The sequence below is a fragment of the Megascapheus bottae genome, chromosome 19 (assembly GCF_031878675.1).
Source record: "Megascapheus bottae isolate mThoBot1 chromosome 19, mThoBot2.hap1, whole genome shotgun sequence".
NCBI lineage: Eukaryota > Metazoa > Chordata > Mammalia > Rodentia > Geomyidae > Megascapheus > Megascapheus bottae.
In genome coordinates, this window is record NC_143527.1 from 20,555,078 (window position 1) to 20,573,001 (window position 17,924).

Sequence of the window (17,924 nt, forward strand, 5' to 3'; positions counted from 1 at the left end):
ATTACAATAAACGGGCCATGAGATCCTGACATCTGAACCAGTTCAGTTCCGTTTTCAGAACTGGAGTCTAATGGCTTCATGCTTAGATGTTAAGACAATCTTACATGCCATGAAATTTTCTAAGTAATGATTCTTAAACTGAATTTCTGTTGTGTGTGAATGCTCATATCACATACTTCTGTACTTTTGATTAAGGTATATTAGCTACTGGGGGAGGGTAATGGGTACCAAGACATGTGAAAGGGTATCAATGTATGTGAATTAATGCACCTTCTATCTGGCAAATATCATGTAACCCTTTTACTAATTACAATAAAAAATGTGAAAAAAGGTATATTAGCTACTTAGAGGAATTTGCTATTTTAAGAAATGCTAGCAACCCATCACTAGTTTCAACCTTTCCTGGGGTGAGGACAGGCTTGCTGATCTTGCATTCCTTTAGTTCCTCTTTTGTAGCCTCAGATCTCAGCCAAACTATGAATGAGATTGTCTAACTCTGTCTTTGGCCCTGTCACCACCTGTGATAAATGAGCTGTTGGTGTTTCACTTCCTCTCTCAAAGACCTGCCTTAAAGTTCCTCTCTGGTCCTCTCTGACACTTCGTATGGTTTTCAATACACAGATGTGCAGTCCTGATGCAATCATAAGGTTTTTCCTTTCCCATGTAAACACAGTGATTAAAAACACAGTTTTCAGACTGAGGACAAAAAAAAATGAAGAAAGACCTCAGTAATGGAAGATAGATCTGGGATGTGAATATCTGGCCAGCTACTACCTACTATGCCCAGAATGCATGAGGAATCTGGAAACCAAATTCTGGAGAAACCCGCTCTGGCTGGACACCAGAGTTGATGTAGATTTCCGTGGCAGTAAATATGTCTATTAGAATCATACTCATGTGGAAGCCTTGAAACTGGTGTTAGCAGTTTCCGTTTGAGCCACTACCACAGGAGACATATCCAGACCTGAGTAGAGAATTTACTGAGTCCTGATGTCATCGATATCTTTTCTCCAGAGAAGGTAGCATAAGCCTTGACCTACTGCTCTCCACAAGAGGGCTTATTCCTCTTCTTCTCACAACATATGGATCAAGAAATCTGTTAATATAGGTTACATCACCATGTGTCTTTGCCTACAGGGAAAGATGTTGGCTCTTCTGTTATATGTCACATTATTAAATGACTGAGCTGGTTCTCCACAATTCTCTATTCTGAGGATACAGATCCACTTTAGGTCAAGAGGAAAACTCAAGTATAGGAGCACATGAGGCTGAAAAAAAGTGAACATGACCTGGGATTGTGCCAATGGAGCAAAATTACCATGAGGTTTTTTGGCAGTCAAATGGCTTAAAGACCCAGAAGCCAGCATCACAATGACTCTCTCCCTCTCTCTCTCTCTCTCTCTCTCTCTCTCTCTCTCTCTCTCTCTCTCTCTCTCTCTCTCTCTCTCTCTCTCTCATTTCTCAATTTATTTTGGTCAAAGAAGAAGCTCTGAACACAACCCTCTGGCTTCTATACTGGTTTAGATTTGGCATGGCTCTGCAATGGAATCAGTGTGTCTGACATGCAATTACACAGTTACAAAAACTGTATATTTAAGAGCATGTTAAAAATGCCCCATGTCAAAATGGCCAAGACAAAAAGTCAGACAGTTATTAAAGCCTGCTTTAAATTTTTTTTTTAAAAAGAGATTACCCATGTATGTGTTTCAAAACATTAACACATTTTAACAGCACAGTGGAAAGTTCTTTTTCTATTTTCTCAGCAAGTAATTCCTGAGAGTTACTGTTCATCCTTACAAATGATTCAGCATATAAAATCTATCTACAAACATAACACTGTGAATATTTTTCCTTTCTTTTTTTTACATAAACCAGCACATTATATATTTTTCCTATGTATCTTTTTATGAGCATACCTTGGCAGTAGACCAGATAAGAATGCAGGATCAGAGCTGGGCACTGATGGCTCCTGCCTATCATCCTAGCTACGGGAAAGGCTGATTAAGATGATCATGACTGTGGGCTAGCCCCACCAGAAAAGTCTGAGTTTCCATTTGAATGAAAGATGAAGGTCACGGTGGTATGAGTTTGTCATCCCTTCTGTGGCAGGGAGTAAAAAATAGTGGAACTGAGGTCCAAAAGTATGTATAGGAAGGAAGTGAAATTGTATTTCAAAGATAACCAGCACAAAAAATGAATTGGAGTTGTGGCTCAGTGGAAAAGTTCCTCTCTAGTAAATGTGAGTTCCTAAGATGAAAACTCAGTAGAGATTCATCACCCAGTAAGAATTGATGTGGTTTGGTGGGATTCTTAACTTTAGCAAGTCCTTAATTTCTAAATCTACAAAATGAGGTCAATATGTACAGTTTACCAGTTTACCATATTAGTTTCATGTATGTGTATGTGTGTGTGCCAGACCCTTCACATGGCATCAGGCATACAATACAGGAAAGGAAAAGAGAAGAAATTAGGGGAACAAGAGAATGGAGAAGAGTGTTCTAAAAATTTACACGATTCTGCTTTTAACTCCTGAATATTAGATGGACTTATTTCTTCCTGTGGACTTCTGTTTCTTCATAACTGCGTGTTATACACTATTGGTAATGAATATAATGTCTTCAAAGAATTCATTAAACTCTCTTAAGTTGTATATGGTTATGCACCTCATAAAACCATTTCAGTTCATGACAGATCACAACCCCCCCACACATATATACAAATATATATATACATATATATATATGTATGATGATGGCCCCAGGAGATTTGATAGTGACAGGAAATCCCTATCTTAATGATGTTGTAGCTGTCATCATGTCTTACTTAGCACAATGCATTATTCATATATTTGTATTGATGTTAATATAAACAAATCTATGGTGATGCCAATCACTTGAAAGTATATTATATGGGGGCCAGGAGTTTGGCCTAGTGGTAGAGTGCTTGTTTAGCATGCATGAAGACCTGGGTTATTTCCTCAGTACCACATATATAGAAAAAAAAGCTGGAAGTAGTATTGTGGCTCAAAGTGTAGAGCTCTTGCCTTGAGAATGCCCAAGTACAGTGGTTAGGCCCTGAGTTCAAGCCACCAGACTGATAAAATAAAGGCATATTACATGGCGTATTGCCTGGCATACACAAAGCCAGAGTTCAATACCTAGCATTAATTAAATGAAAGATAGAGTACACAAAGTTGAACAGCATGAGAAGATCTGATTGGTTTATCTTGGAACTCACTATTCAGATCAACCCCATTTGATTTACATGTATCAAGAACATATTATCTGGATAATCCTGGCTGAGTCCCAGGAATATTCTAGTTTCCTCATCTATAAAGTGGGAAAGCTGTAAAGGAGCTATCATTGTTCGTGTTAGGAAGCAGGAACAATGTTAATTGCTAGAGCAGTTATGAAGAATTATCATAACATCCTTGGCTCTCAAAAAGAAGGATTTATAGCCTAACATTAGCAACACAGGATTGAGTGTTACATTTTCTAAGATGAAATGTCCTTGACCTTCCTTCCAGATGTCTTGAGTAGTTAAGCTCTTTACCTTCACTTTACATTAACTTTAGTCTTTAACAGTGTATGTCATCAGCTCTTGTCCAAAAGTAGAGAAAGCTGACCGGCACTTTCTAAATAGACTAAAGAACCAATAGACAAAACGGAATCAATGCCCAAAATACTACTATTACCTCATTCCTGGGTAGTGTAGGAAGATATAATAGCTATTTTTTTTCTTCCCAAGATGACATGGCCCATAGCAGGATGGGCACTGGGCACTTTTACAGTTTGAGGTCATTTGTAAACAGCATGTCATAAGACGGAACAGGGCGATGGCCATTGTTCTCAGCAGAATTTTTTTTTCAGCAGAATTTTTGATAGAACCTTTCTTGTCCTTCAAATAAAATCTCTTTTTGGCTAACTCCAAGACAAACGGCCAATATATCAAATCACAAAATTTTTTTTGTTCCTACCCTCAGGCATCTTTTTTTCTTTTGCCAAAGGGACAAAATAAGAAAAATGGGTAATAATATGTATTATCACTTCTCTGGCCTCTTGTGAACCATCTCCCCTTTCTATCCACAAACCATCAGAAACACAAAAATGATCAGAAGTCAATTAGTGTAAAATCAGTGGAAAGTGGTTGATTCTCAGTTAAATATATGGGACCAATTGCTGTGATAAATGATTTTTTTAAAGTAGCCAGTTCAGCAAAGAATATAGACTGTTTAAATATGATTAATTAAGAAATAATTATCTTTGGGGGAATATGAGACAATAAATGGACCATAAAATGGAAATAAACACTCAGGCTGCTGCCTTTACTTTCAACTGGTGCCAGGGAGATTTCTGATTTATATAAAAAGACATGATAAACTCTACCATCATCCACTTGCCCTTACCAAAATCCAGAGGCATTGTGAAATCATAGCTGATGCTGTCCTTATGTTTCCCACATTTGCTGCCTGTAGATGTGTCACATCTAAAGAAAGAATCAATGCTAAATTATTACAGTGTTCTCATTGTCCATTTGTTAAATGTCATTTTCTTAGAGGTCGTGATCAGTGACTTCCTCTGCCACATCTCCATCTCTTACTTGGACTATCAATATCCCAGCAACCATTCTCCAGGGTCTGCCTCTCCCCATTTCAGTCTTTCACACACACATTGCTGCTGATGAGTATCCATTGCCACCTGGCACTCTCATACTTAAAGGCAAGCCAAACACCCCTCAAATATTCCAGATACATGGTTTTTGGAGGGATAGTTTGCTTATTTGTTTGCTCTTGTTTTTGCTACTGCTTTTTTGGGGGGAGGGGAAGCTAGTCCTGTGCTTGATCTCAGGCCCTGAGCACTATCCTTGGACTTTTTTAAGGCTAGAGCTTTACCACTTGAAACTCAGCACTCCTTCTGGCTTTTTTCTATGTATATGGTGTCAAGGAATTGAACCCTGGTTTTTGTGCATGCTAGGAAAGCACTTTAAGGCTAGGCCAAACTCCTGGCCCTGCTACTGTTTTGTTTTTGCTTTGTCTGGGAAATGAAAGCCACACTGTTTAGTCTGGTATTCTAGTCTCTATCTTTCATGAAATCATGCATTTAATGACAATCATTGAACCCTCACATATGACTAACATGTGTTAGGAATGTATATACAAATAGTCACTATTCTGTGGCTCATGAGCTTTATAGTTATAATAGAAAGGAAATATGTAAGCAAATAAACAAATGCATTGAAGTTGATTTCAACAGAAAAATGTAAATGGTATGTTAGATGCAACATACCAAAAAAAAAACCATGTAATTACATTCTTCTTTGAAAAGCTTAGCATCTAACACTATATTTCATTTACTTAGGCAACATAAAAAAACAGAGTAATAAGAACGTAGGATGTAAAGGTATGACCAACAACCCTGAATTGTCTGGATAAGACACATTCCCTGATTTCATATAGACAGTGAAAGACAATAGAATCAAGGATATATTTCTCATCCAGGTATCTGTGGCTTATGTCTATAATTCTAGCTACTCAGGAGGCTAAGGTCTCAGAACCAGGGCTCAAAACCAGCCCAGACAATAAAGACTTTGAGGCGCTTGTCACCAATCACCCACCAAAAAACCTGAAGTGGAGCTGTGGCTCAACTGATAAAGAACTAGTCTTAAGCAAAAATAGCTCAGGAACTGAGAGAAAAGTTTGAAAGCTGGAGGTATAAAGTATAAAGTACTTGCAGGCTTTGAAAAATGGGCTGTAGGGAAAAAGTTTTTTAAAAAGGATGCAAATAAGAGATACTACTAATAGATAAAGACAAAAGAAAAATTCAGATCACAAGTGAGCAGATTAGCTATAATCAGGAGATTAAATAGATCTTTGGTATTTGGAAAGAAGCAAGCTATCAATGCTAAGCAGAAAGATCCCCTCAAAACAGTCCATGCTCTGATTCCTGGAACTTGTCATTATGTCATGCTACCCAGCAAAAGGAACTTTGCTGAGGTAATTAAGGTTCTAAATCTCCAGGTAGGGAGATTATCCTAGATTACTCATGGGAGCATAATATTACCACAAGAGCCCTTAAAAGCAGTGAACTTTCTCTAGCAGAAGTGAGTGACGTGGCTGAAAGAGGAATTCCAAGAAATGAGAAAGCCAGTGAAACAGACTTTGCTTTGGAGGAATTTGAAGTTTGAGAGGTTTACTAACCAGAGTGACTAAGTGGGGCTACATGGTAAACTCACAAAAAATGCAGACAAGTTTCAGGAGCAAACATCACTTCCCGAATGACAGCTAGAAGGAAATAAGGATGTAAGTCTCAAAATCTCAAGGAACCAAACTGAGACAATAACACAAGTGGACTTCAAAACAAGTTTGTCTCTAGAGTCTCAGGAAAGTACATTGCATTGCTGACACTTTAAATTTCAGCCATCTGAGCCTAAACAGAGATTCAGCTGAGCCATCCTCTTCTAAGATTTGTCCCCCCCCAACACACATACATGACTGGTTTTTAAGCTGTTGTAATTTTTTAAAGTATAAACTATTATACCAGGTGACAATCTACAAAAGTGGCTAAGAATGTCCAACGGCCAACCCACTGTTTCTGCTTTTCCCATTGTTTTGTTCAATCCTAGCAGAGCTTGTGACCTGCTCCAGTAGTTTGAGCTCTAGATTTATTTATTTATGCATTTATTTATCTATTTATTGTTATTGTTATTGTAAAGGTGATATACAGAAGGGTTACAGTTCAATAAGTTAAGTAGTGAGTATATTCCTTTTTGAACAGTGTTAACGCTTCCCTTGTTTTCTCTCCGTTCTCCCCTCATGACCCCCCTTCCCAACAGGTTATATAGTTCATTTTCAAAATAGTGTTTAGTGAGTATCAATGCTGAATTAGGTCACCCTGTGCCCCACCATTTCTGTGTCCCCCCTTACAAATAACCTTACACATAATACAAAAGATACAGAAAACAAAAGCAGAAACAAAGGGGAAAAAACAAAACAAAATAAAAAACTCCTGTTGGATTTCATTTCAATAAGCCTCATTTTATATGATCATATGCACACAACTACTGAGCTTTTGTGATCCTCTCCTCAGAATATTCTCCTTTGTCTCACTGTGTGAATGTCTAGTGTTCCATATAATTTATCATGTCCATGTGTATTTCTTTTGTCTTTTACCATCTGGAGTGTTTATTTGTAGAATTATAATCACATTGTAGTTACAACAAATGAAGGAAAGCATGCAACCTATGTTTTGTTCGGTCTGGGTTACTTCACTTAATATAATTTTTTTTTTCAAGGAACACTGCTACAGTAGTTGGTGGTTCAACTGCTCTGGAAAGCAGTATGGAGCTTCCCCAAAAGACTAAACATACAACTTCCCTATGACCCAATAATTCTACTCATAGCTATTTATCCAATAGACCATAAATGAAACTATATTCATTGAAGCATTGTCTACTATAGCAAAAATATGGAATCAACCCAGATGTAACTCGGCAGATGAATGGACCAAGAAAATGTGATGAATATACACAATAGAATTGTATGTTTTCATCAGAAAAATGATATTTTATCATTCATAATGAAATGGGAAGTCTAGCTTTAAAATTAATATTTGCCCTAATGTATACTAATATCAGGACAGGACAGAGATAAAATAATTTTTTTCATATATTTTGTATTGTAATTAATAGAAGGGTTACATTATGTTCACCAGATAGAAGGTACATTACTCCACAAATATTGATACCCTTTCTCATGTCCTGTTCCCCATTTCTCTCCCTCTCCCCCTGCACAACTTGATTTCCCCCCTTCCCTCTCCTTTTTCAAACAACCAATTAAGCATATATAAAATATATCAGGGCAGATAACAAGGTGAAATATTGTAACAATATGAGATAACCAAGGGACAGTAAAAGAGATGAGAAATAACATAGTACATCAAGGACAACAATCACTCAAAGGATTTTTTTTTCATTCTACTTCTTACTGCACCCTTGTAATCAAATACCTCCCACTAGAGCTACTCTTACTTGTACTTATTATTTCCTGCAATCCATTTTAATTTGCTCCTTTTAGAATTTTCTGAGAATTGTTGAAGGGATCTATAGCCTTCTGAATATCTTCATCTTGGCAGAATTAAAACCCCTTGATTCCATTTAATGAATCAGTATCTCATGGTGTTTCTAAATTGATTACTAACTGGATAATGTAAGTGATGTAATACTATTTAACAGGAAATAAATTGGATTAACTGTTCAAGAGTATATAGCTAGTTGGTGACAGCCAATGGATTATGCCTAAATCTAAAACCTGCTTGACTTAGTCAGGGCAATATGCTGCCAAAGGTTTTAATTTATCTTCATACTCAGTAAGAGAATAAAGATGTTGACATGGGACAAAGGTATTTATAGACCCTGGAAGGCTGAGAAAGTGTTCATATTCTTTGAGAACTTCACCTTTTGTTTACTCATGGGTAGACCCAATGTATGAAGAATAAAAGAAAAAAATCTTAAAAAAAAATTCTAAAAAAACCCCCAACAAATCTTTTTGAACCAAAGCTATGGGATGATTACCGACATCTCACTAGATCTTTCCCAGCCCAGAATAAAGGGCATTTTGCTATCATTTTATTGTTTAAAGCTATATTTTCTGTGAAGGACTGAATAAAACTTAGAGACAGTCTGTGTTTGAGTCTATTGCCCACCACTTACTAATTATTTATGATAAGTAATTTAAATTCCATACTTCAAATTTCCTTATCAGGAAACTAGAGATAATAATATTTTTCTTGTATCTGATGTTAGTGTCTGATCAGGATTATCCTTTTAACTATAAAAAGTGGAATCCTATGATTCACAATTTAGCTTTGCAAAGGCTCTGCTGTTGACAATAGGTTTGGGAATCACACCATAAAAGATAACATTTTTTATTTTTTGCAATTGAAAAAAAATAAACTAACCTTTTCATTTTAGAAAATCTAACTTTTTAGATAATTTCCTTTTAGTTAATGCAGTTTGACAAGCAGCAAGAAACTTTTAAGTTACCTCCTTATGAATAATTCTCTATCAAATAGTTGCATTGTCACTTTGTGTCACAAAAGAGCTCCATAAAGCTAACATATGACCCAGGTGTCAAAATACCATTTCAGGAAATCACTCGGAAATGAATTTTGATCACCAGGACACAATCCATCCATTCAGCTCAGGGACTCTTGACACTTCCTGTGGCTCACTTGGCTCTGAAAATCACATCCTAAAGCAAACCTAGAGGAAGCAATTAATTGTGTAAAATAACACAAAGATTTTATCCAGAATTACAGGATCACATTTATTCAAATCCTCTTGGGACTATTTTTTTTAATGAGTGGTTTCTTTTTCCATAGTGAGGAAACATACTGGTCAAACTGTTCTTGGTTAAGGGAAGTGAAGAAGGGAGATATCCAGCATACCTTGTCTTTTTTGAGGGGAGGGGGCAGGCTGGAAATCTGGGCCTGTCCCTGAGCTCTTCAGCTCAAGGACAGCCCTACTTTCCCTTTTTCTAGTGGTTAATTGGAGATAAGAGTCTCTCTGTCTTTAGAGCCGGGCTGGATTTGAACTGTGATCCTCAGATCTCAGCCTCCTGTGTAGCTAAGATTACAGGTGTGAACCACCATGCCTAGCTATATGTTGTATTTATTCCTTTTTCCCCAGGAAATTTTGGAGGCTGTGAACATGATTTCCTACTTCTTTGTCTATCCTCATCCTTCCTTTCCATTTTTCTCTAAATCTATGACTTTCACTCAACTTTCTGAATTTCTGATTGACACATTTCTTTTCTATTTCCTGTAAGGCTGTGAAATTCATACCAAGTCCTGTGTCTCAATTTCTGAGTGATTTCCCATTTTTTGTTTCATTTTATCCTCCTTTGCATAGGCAATTAGAGAAACTTTGGTACCATTATCTTTTACTTCATTGATACTGATGGCAATATGTCACTCTAGTAATTGGTAGAAGACAGAACCAAACCCAGTTGATTCAATGTTTGAACTTACTGAATCGTATGTCACTTGAGGCTTAATTAGTAATATCATACTCTCTTTTGTGAAAAAAAATTGTTGATGATCTGTGCAAAGACAGAACAAGAAATAGAGAAAAGGCTCAAGATCTGAGCATTTAATTTTGTCTTTAGCCATTTGGGCTCAGGAGCTCATCACCTGCCAGGCTGTAACTGCATGTCCTCTATAGAAGTACTTGTCCATTTGGGTATCCAGGAAAGACCACAGGCCAAACTCTGCAAAGAATATCTCATGGCTCAGCATTCCTCCTGTGTTTTGTCAGTAAAAAGAGAGGCAGACAGTGGTAATGTTTCCACTGAAAATCAGTTCACCCAACAAGTATAAGATCTCTACAACATGGTATGCAAATGGACCAATTTCTCACAGAATTATGCTTGATTTGCTTTCACAGTCAACTCAGCTTATTCAGAGTCCAAGGTGGCTGGCTTGTATTATAAGGCCAACTCTAAAGTGTTCTTTTGTCCTGACAGTTTGGAAGACAAGTAAGGAAATTACTGCCGGTGCTAGAGATGCCAACCAAACTGTCAACACCTCAAAGCATCCAGAATCTGGTGCCGGATAGTGAATGACTAGTATGCCACACTTAGATGAGGCTAACCACCAATCTCTCCAAAAAAGTCAAAGATTTGTGAGACACATTAAATAGACCAAAAAAATGTAGCTCTATTTTTGGAAAGAAACCGTAAAACTTTAAAATAGAGCTTGTGGATGCTTTAAGTAAATAGCTTGAAGGCCTGGGTGTATTTCAGCTGAGTCAAAATTACAAGTCACATGGTATGAATGGGATTTTTAACTTTTCAAAGGTCATATAGCTGAAGGATGTCATTGGTGTTGAACAGTCACCAAAGAATCATGTTAAAAGGCATTTTACTCCTATCTTTTCTTGGGAGAAAATAAAATGCCAACCATTTCATGGTCTGTCTACGTCTATATAAATTGACAGTGAAAGTTAGTCTTGAGCCAAGCTTCCTAATAACTGTCCAGTGGCTTTTATCTGTTGTCTATATCTTGTTTTTTGTTTTATCATAGTTATGAATCAGTTCCTGAGATTAATGGTGTTCAATGGCTTCTCTAAGGTCACAGGACGAAGCATTAGTATAACGTCATAATATCTGACTTTCAAGAAACATCTTATCAATCTCAAGAATACATTCTCCTGGAAACAGGTTTAGGTGAATGAAGGAACGCCATTCCTGTTCCCTGAGGCCCTTGCCCACCAATCTTTCATTATCAGGGACGAATGTTTTTCCTACTTTTCATACGTGGGTAGACCATAGAATTCCTGTCTTCCATTTGCTATTTCCTTTTTTATGTGTACATACATACCTTTATTAGTTTTATACTTTAACTATGTATTTTTGGATAAGGTCCATTTTTGCATGTACAGAAGTATTTCATTCCAGTTGTCCAGCTTTGTGTTGAGTTTATTAGTGTGGGGAAGTAATAAATACAATTGTCATAAAATTTAAAGTTCCATAAATAACTAATTCTGATTTCCAGTCTCTCTGGCTTATACATTAGGTAAATGGTTTCCCTCATTTGTCATAATCAGTAAAAACCTTGGGCTCTCCTAGCAGAGATTTGCAATAGAACAAAACCTTGATACAAAAGGCCATACAGTATGATGCTAAATGAAAGGATCTCTAGGATATAGAAACAAAAGCCATATAATGAATGATTGTTGTCCTTAAGGTACTATGTTATCTCTCATCTCTTTTGTTGTCCCTTGGTTATCTCATATTGTTACAGTATCTCACTTTGTTACCTGATATATCGGATATATTTGTATTTGGTTATTTGAAATTGGATAGGGAACGGGGGAAAACAAGATGAGGGGTGGGAGTGGGGGAGGGAAATGGGGACCAAGACATGTGAAAGGGTATCAATGTATGTGAATTAATGCACCTTCTATCTGGCAAATATCATGTAACCCTTCTAGTAATTACAATAAAAAATATATGAAAAAAATGCATTCAATCATTTTCTTGGCTGTCTTTCCAGAGACTTGCCAGGTACTTCATATGTGTTTTTTCTAATGTAATTAATAGAGGAGTCACGGTTATATTTTCCAGATAGTAGGTACATTACTTCTCACACATTGATACCTCTTCACATGTTTTTTGTCCCCATTTCCCTCCCCCCCACCCTCCCAATCACCTTGTTTTGCCCCCTTCCCTTTCCTATTTCAGATAAACAAATAAATGTATATGTAATATACCAGGTAACAAAATCAGATACTATAACAATATGAGATTAACCAAAGGGCAACAATAGAAAAGAGAAATAACATTAGTACACTAAGAACAACAATCACATTATTTTCTACAACACTGTCTTCTTCCTCAATCCAGATATTTGGATGCTACTTTTACTTTTATAGCCTTCTTGCCCTTACTTTCTCAGTTTTGTTGTTGTTAATATGAGTTTTTACTTTTTGACTTTGTTCAAGTTTTCTCCCCTAGACTGGTGTTTGTGGATGTGTTCTTGACCACCTCAATTCTTTTTTTTTAATATTTTTATTGTGATTAATAGAAGGGTTACATTATATTCACCAGATACAAGGTGCATAACTTCACAAACATTGATACCCTTTCTCATGACATGGTCCCCATTTCCCTCCTACTATCTCCTGCTTATCTTGATTTCCCCCCTTCCCTATCCAAGTTCAAATAACCAATTAAGCACATATAAAATATATCAGATAACAAGGTGAAATATTGTAACAATATGAGATAACTAAGGGATGGCAAAAGAGATGAGAGATAACATAGTCACTCATTATATGGCTTTTATTTCCTTATCCTGGAGGTCTTTACATTTAGTGTCATACTATTTGGCCTTATGTCTCTAGATTTTGTTCTATTGTAAATCTCTGCTAGGAAAGCCCAAGGTTTCTACTGATTATGACAAATGAGGGAGTCTATTGGGCCTATGTTCCTTTGAGTCTGGCTTACTTCACTTAATATGATTTTTTTCTAAGTCTTTCCATTTCCTTACAAATGGGGCGATGTCGTTCTTTCTGACAACAGCATAGAATTCCATTGTGTATAAATACCACATCTTGTTGATCCACTCATCAACTGAGCCGCCTCAATTCTTAATAAATGCCTGCATATTTTAGGTGTCTAGAGCCATGGTTTCTAATTCATTCAGTCAAGTCGCACAGGACACCTACTGGGCTTTGCTATACAAGCTAGTGCTGTCTCAGCAAGGCTGAAAAGACCAGTGTCTTTATTCGTGGTCTAGTGAAATGAAAAGCCACTGAGGCATTTTATCTTAACATCTTGTCCCTATTTCAGCAGTTCCAAGGCAGAATAAATGGAGTTGGATAGCATTTTCCATTTGGGAAGATGTTGGTAGGGCTGCTTAATAGATTTGGGAGGAGGGCTCTATTGCAATCCTTCATTTCCTTTGTCTATTGGTGCAGGTTTTCATTAACCTTTGAGGTTGTCTTCATTTTGTGGCTTGCATTTTAAGCCTCTTCTGGTTTCAAAAGTGCCTACCAAAATAATTTCTTTTGATCCAACTGCTTCCCTCAATTACTATTATAGGTAATTCGTTTGTAAAATGGTAAACTCCATGCTGCTTGAATAGCTCAGGCCACCATCCCATCCATCTGTGGCCCTTATGGTTCAGGATTTCTTTAAAGTGCTGTGCTTGATGCACTCGAGGAAAAGATCCCTTAATGCTAGACTTCTGCTTCTCTCCACAGCTGAAAAGTCCTCTTATGTTAGTTATAAGTCTTAGCTGAAAAAAGAAAGGGACCAAAGAAGAAAGAATGAGTGAGGAATAGAGAAAGAGAGAGGGGGGAGAGGGAGAGGAAGGAAGGAGGGAAGGAGGGAGGGAAAGAAAGGATGGAAAAAAGGGAAGGAGGGAGGGAGGAAAGGAGCTAAGGAAGAAAGGAAAGGAGAAAAGAGAAAATGCAGGGAGGAATAGAAAGAAAGAAGGTTAGCAAGAATTAAGAAGATATATGAAAAGATATATGGACAGATACTTTGGAAATTGTTTCATGTGATTTAATAAATATAATGGCGTATTACTCAGCAATATATATCTTTTACTTTCTATGAAGAATTTCTTAATTGTCTAGTGAAGGATGATCTTTGACTCAAATGTTAGAAGTTTCTAAATTTTATTCAGACAACCCTGGACAAATGTGATAATAAACCAGTTTTGCATTATAGCCATGCAAAATAGCTAACATTAATGGAATACTACCTTTATTTCAGGAATTACAAAAATTTCCTTCTTTACTTTTACTGTTGGGGTGTGAGGTGAATCTGTTATGCTCTCCCATAGAAGAGGAAGGTGTAGAGTGACAGGATGAAGTAACTTGACTTCTAGAATGGAAACACAGAGAAATGTCAGAACAAGACTGAATGTTGGTCTCTTGAGTCCAGGGTCTTTTCATCTCTTAAACTGTAAAGCATTTGCCTTTCCATTTTGCTCCCTATTTCCTCTTTTTAATCCATACTCTCCCGTTAGCTTTCTCCATTCCCACTCTACTACCATCCTAAACTCCTTCCAGAGGGAAAACAGATTCTCTGACTTCTTATTGAAGACGGTCTTATGATAGAATGATCATACTGGCATAACTCATAAATCATTAATTCCACATGTTAACAGATCTCATGTCCTTTGTGGTGGTGGAATGCATAAATATTTCTATCCTTTATAAATAAATAATAGATCGGTAAGGAAAACAAAACTATATTGACAAATATAATGTGACTCTATAGATAGGAATGAACACTGTCCAAGGTATTCTGGAAGCCCAATTGAAGAGACTGGCATTCTGTCAGGGAAGTCTAAGAAGAAAGGTGGAACATTAGCATTAGTCAGAGAAGGAGGAAAGTCAGACGTAGGATCCTGTAGCATGACTGTGGTTTCAGCAATTGTACATTCACTCAGGACATACCTGGTGGGTACACTGAGATACACTGTGATGATGCACTGTTAGTGGGAAAGTAGATATAGAGCTTCCAGACTGATGAAGAAAATAGGTAGCAAACCTAAATATATAATAAAATTTTTTCATATATTTTTTATTGTAGTTAATAGAAGGGTTACATGATATTTGCCAGATAGATGGTGCATTAATTCACATACATTGATTCCCTTCCACCTGTCTTGGTCCCCATTTCCCTGCCCCCACCTCCACCCCTCATCTTGTTTTCTCCCCTTCCCTATCCAATTTCAAATAACCAAATACAAATATATCCGATATATCAGGTAACAAAGTGAGATACTGTAACAATATGAGATAACCAAGGGACAACAAAAGAGATGAGAGATAACATAGTACCTTAAGGACAACAATCATTCATTATATGGCTTTTGTTTCTATATCCTACAGATCCTTTCATTTAGCATCATACTATATGGCCTTGAAATATACAGTTGAAAGGAAAATGCTAGGGAAAGAGAAATAAGTGGAAAATCTGAGGTAATTAATATTGGGTATAGGAGTTCTATTAAAGAAAAGCACAAGACATTGAAGGGTGATCTTGTGGTGGTTAGTAACAATAAAAATGGGCAAAGTAGCTAGACATAGTGGTTCACATCTGTAATCCTAATTACTTGAGAGACTGAGATTAGGAGGAGTGTGGTTTAAGGCCAGTACAGGCAAAAAGTTTGTGAGACCTTTATAAAAAAATGCTAGAACATGGTGGCATATACCTGCAATCTCAGCTATTTGGGAGTTTATCCTGAGGGGGGAAAATGAACAGAAAGTAGTTAGGTGTGAGGATATGTATCTGTCATCCAACCCAAGGCAGGAAGGGTAAAATAGGAGGCTGCAGCCCAGGTCTGGGCCCTGAAAAAAAGTGAAATCATATCTCAAATAACCAGTGCAGAAAAAGTGACTGGATGCATTAATGCAATGGTAGAGCACCTGCTTAGCAAACTAAAAGGCTTGAGTTCAAACTCTGGACCACCAAAAAATGAAAGGAAACAAACCAAGAAAATAGAATGAAGGGCCGGGAGTTTGGCCTAGTAGTAGAGTGCTTGCCTAGCATGCACAAAGACCTGGGTTCGATCCTCAGTACCACATACATAGAAAAAAGTTGGAAGTGGTGCTGTGGCTCAAGGGGTAGAGCACCAGCCTTGAGAAAAAGTCCAAGGACAGTGCTCAGGCCCTGAGTTCAAGCCCCATGACTGGCAAAAGAAAAAAAGAAAATAGAATGAATGAAACATTCTAAGCAAAGGGACAGTATATAAAGGTTCTAGAACCAGAAACAGCCAGTGGGACTAGAGTGCTGAGGGAAAATGGCAGCAGGAAAAGCTAGAAAGTCAGGTAGAGCCTTCATCCTACAAACAACAGCTTTGGCTCTGGGTAATGGGTAAGCTTTCAAGATTGAGAAGGAATGGAGCTTATATGTCTGGAAAAGTTCATGTTGAGTGTGGAAAGAGGCAATGACTGACCAACAAAGAAAAACAAATAGCTATGTATACTGAATTCACTGTAGCTAGGAATCAGCTCCTAGGATCAGTGGCTTGGTAGAATCGAAAAGTCAGACAAAGCAGTCGGGGAGCTACTTGATATGGAAAAGAAGGCTTCATGGTTTTTGAAGGAGGCTGTTGTCCTTGAGCAGCGAAACAGCAAGACCTCTTTGGGGATGGATTAGGGGAACAGGCTCTCCTTTTACTTGTTGAACCTTAGTTGAGATCAGGGGAAAAATTAGGGCAGTATCAGTTAATCAAGTCTTGAGTGAGAGCCAGAAAGGGAAAACTAGGCTGATAAGGAGGGTCAGTGGCCTGTGGAGATAAGATCACTTTGCTCATCCTAAAAGCCAGAAATAGAAGAAACACCTCTGACCATCCTGAAGCAGATCTGAACAGGGCACAGGTGCCTTTCCCCTTGGAGTGGAGAGTGACTCAATAAAATGCCAGACTCACTCAGATCCCAAAAGAAATACAAAAGTTAGACTTCATAAGTGCTACAATTTCCAGGTCCCTTTCTTGCATTCTTCCACTGAGAATTCTGTACTATCTTCATATTCCTCTTTCCCTTCTCTCTTCTTTCTCCTCTCTTCCTCCCCTTCCTCCTTTTCCAGGAAGCAGATAGACAGGACCTCATGCAGAATAAGGTAGTCTTCCCAAATGAGCGTCTTAGGTGGGTACTTACACCAACTTGCCTATAGCTGAGGCTTCCCTCAACTTCCTTGGTGTCTTACTCATACTTCCAAGTAACCTTTGATTCTGAAAATTTTCCCAGTGTCATAATTCTTTATTTATTGGATATTAGAAAGGACTCCCAAACCCCTAGATGGTATGAGTCTGGCTATTGGGGTTCAGCTTTCTGGATGGTTACCATAGAAAAGCATGTGGTTTCCAGATTGTAGACAAGGGGTGTGTCTTCAAAGGTGTTTCAGGCTATGGGCCACAGCTTATTTGTATATATGGTCCAGCCATAAATCCCTTTGTGTAACTCAAAAATGAGTGGTTAGAATGTGGCTGTTGTACAGAATTGACATGTACAAAGAGGGTATGTAGGAGAGCAGCCTCCAGAGTTTGTGTTTAGACATTGACTGCACCCAAGTATCTAAAAAATGCATACTTGTTCTATCTATCCATCCATCTTTTACTGATACTTGAGATTGAACTTGGAGCCTGAGCGTAGTCTCTTAGCGTAACTCACCAAAGGCTAGTGTTTTGTCACTTGAACCACAACTCCACTTCTGGCTTTGCGCTAGTTATTTGGAAATAATTGTCTCATGGACTTTCCTGCCCCAGTTGATTTTGAAATGTGATCATTAGATCTTAACAACCTGAGTAGCTAGGATTACAGTCATGAACCACTGGTACTCAGATTGTACAATTCTTTTGACTATGCTTCTTGAGTATATCTATCTTCACACATTTCTAAATTATATG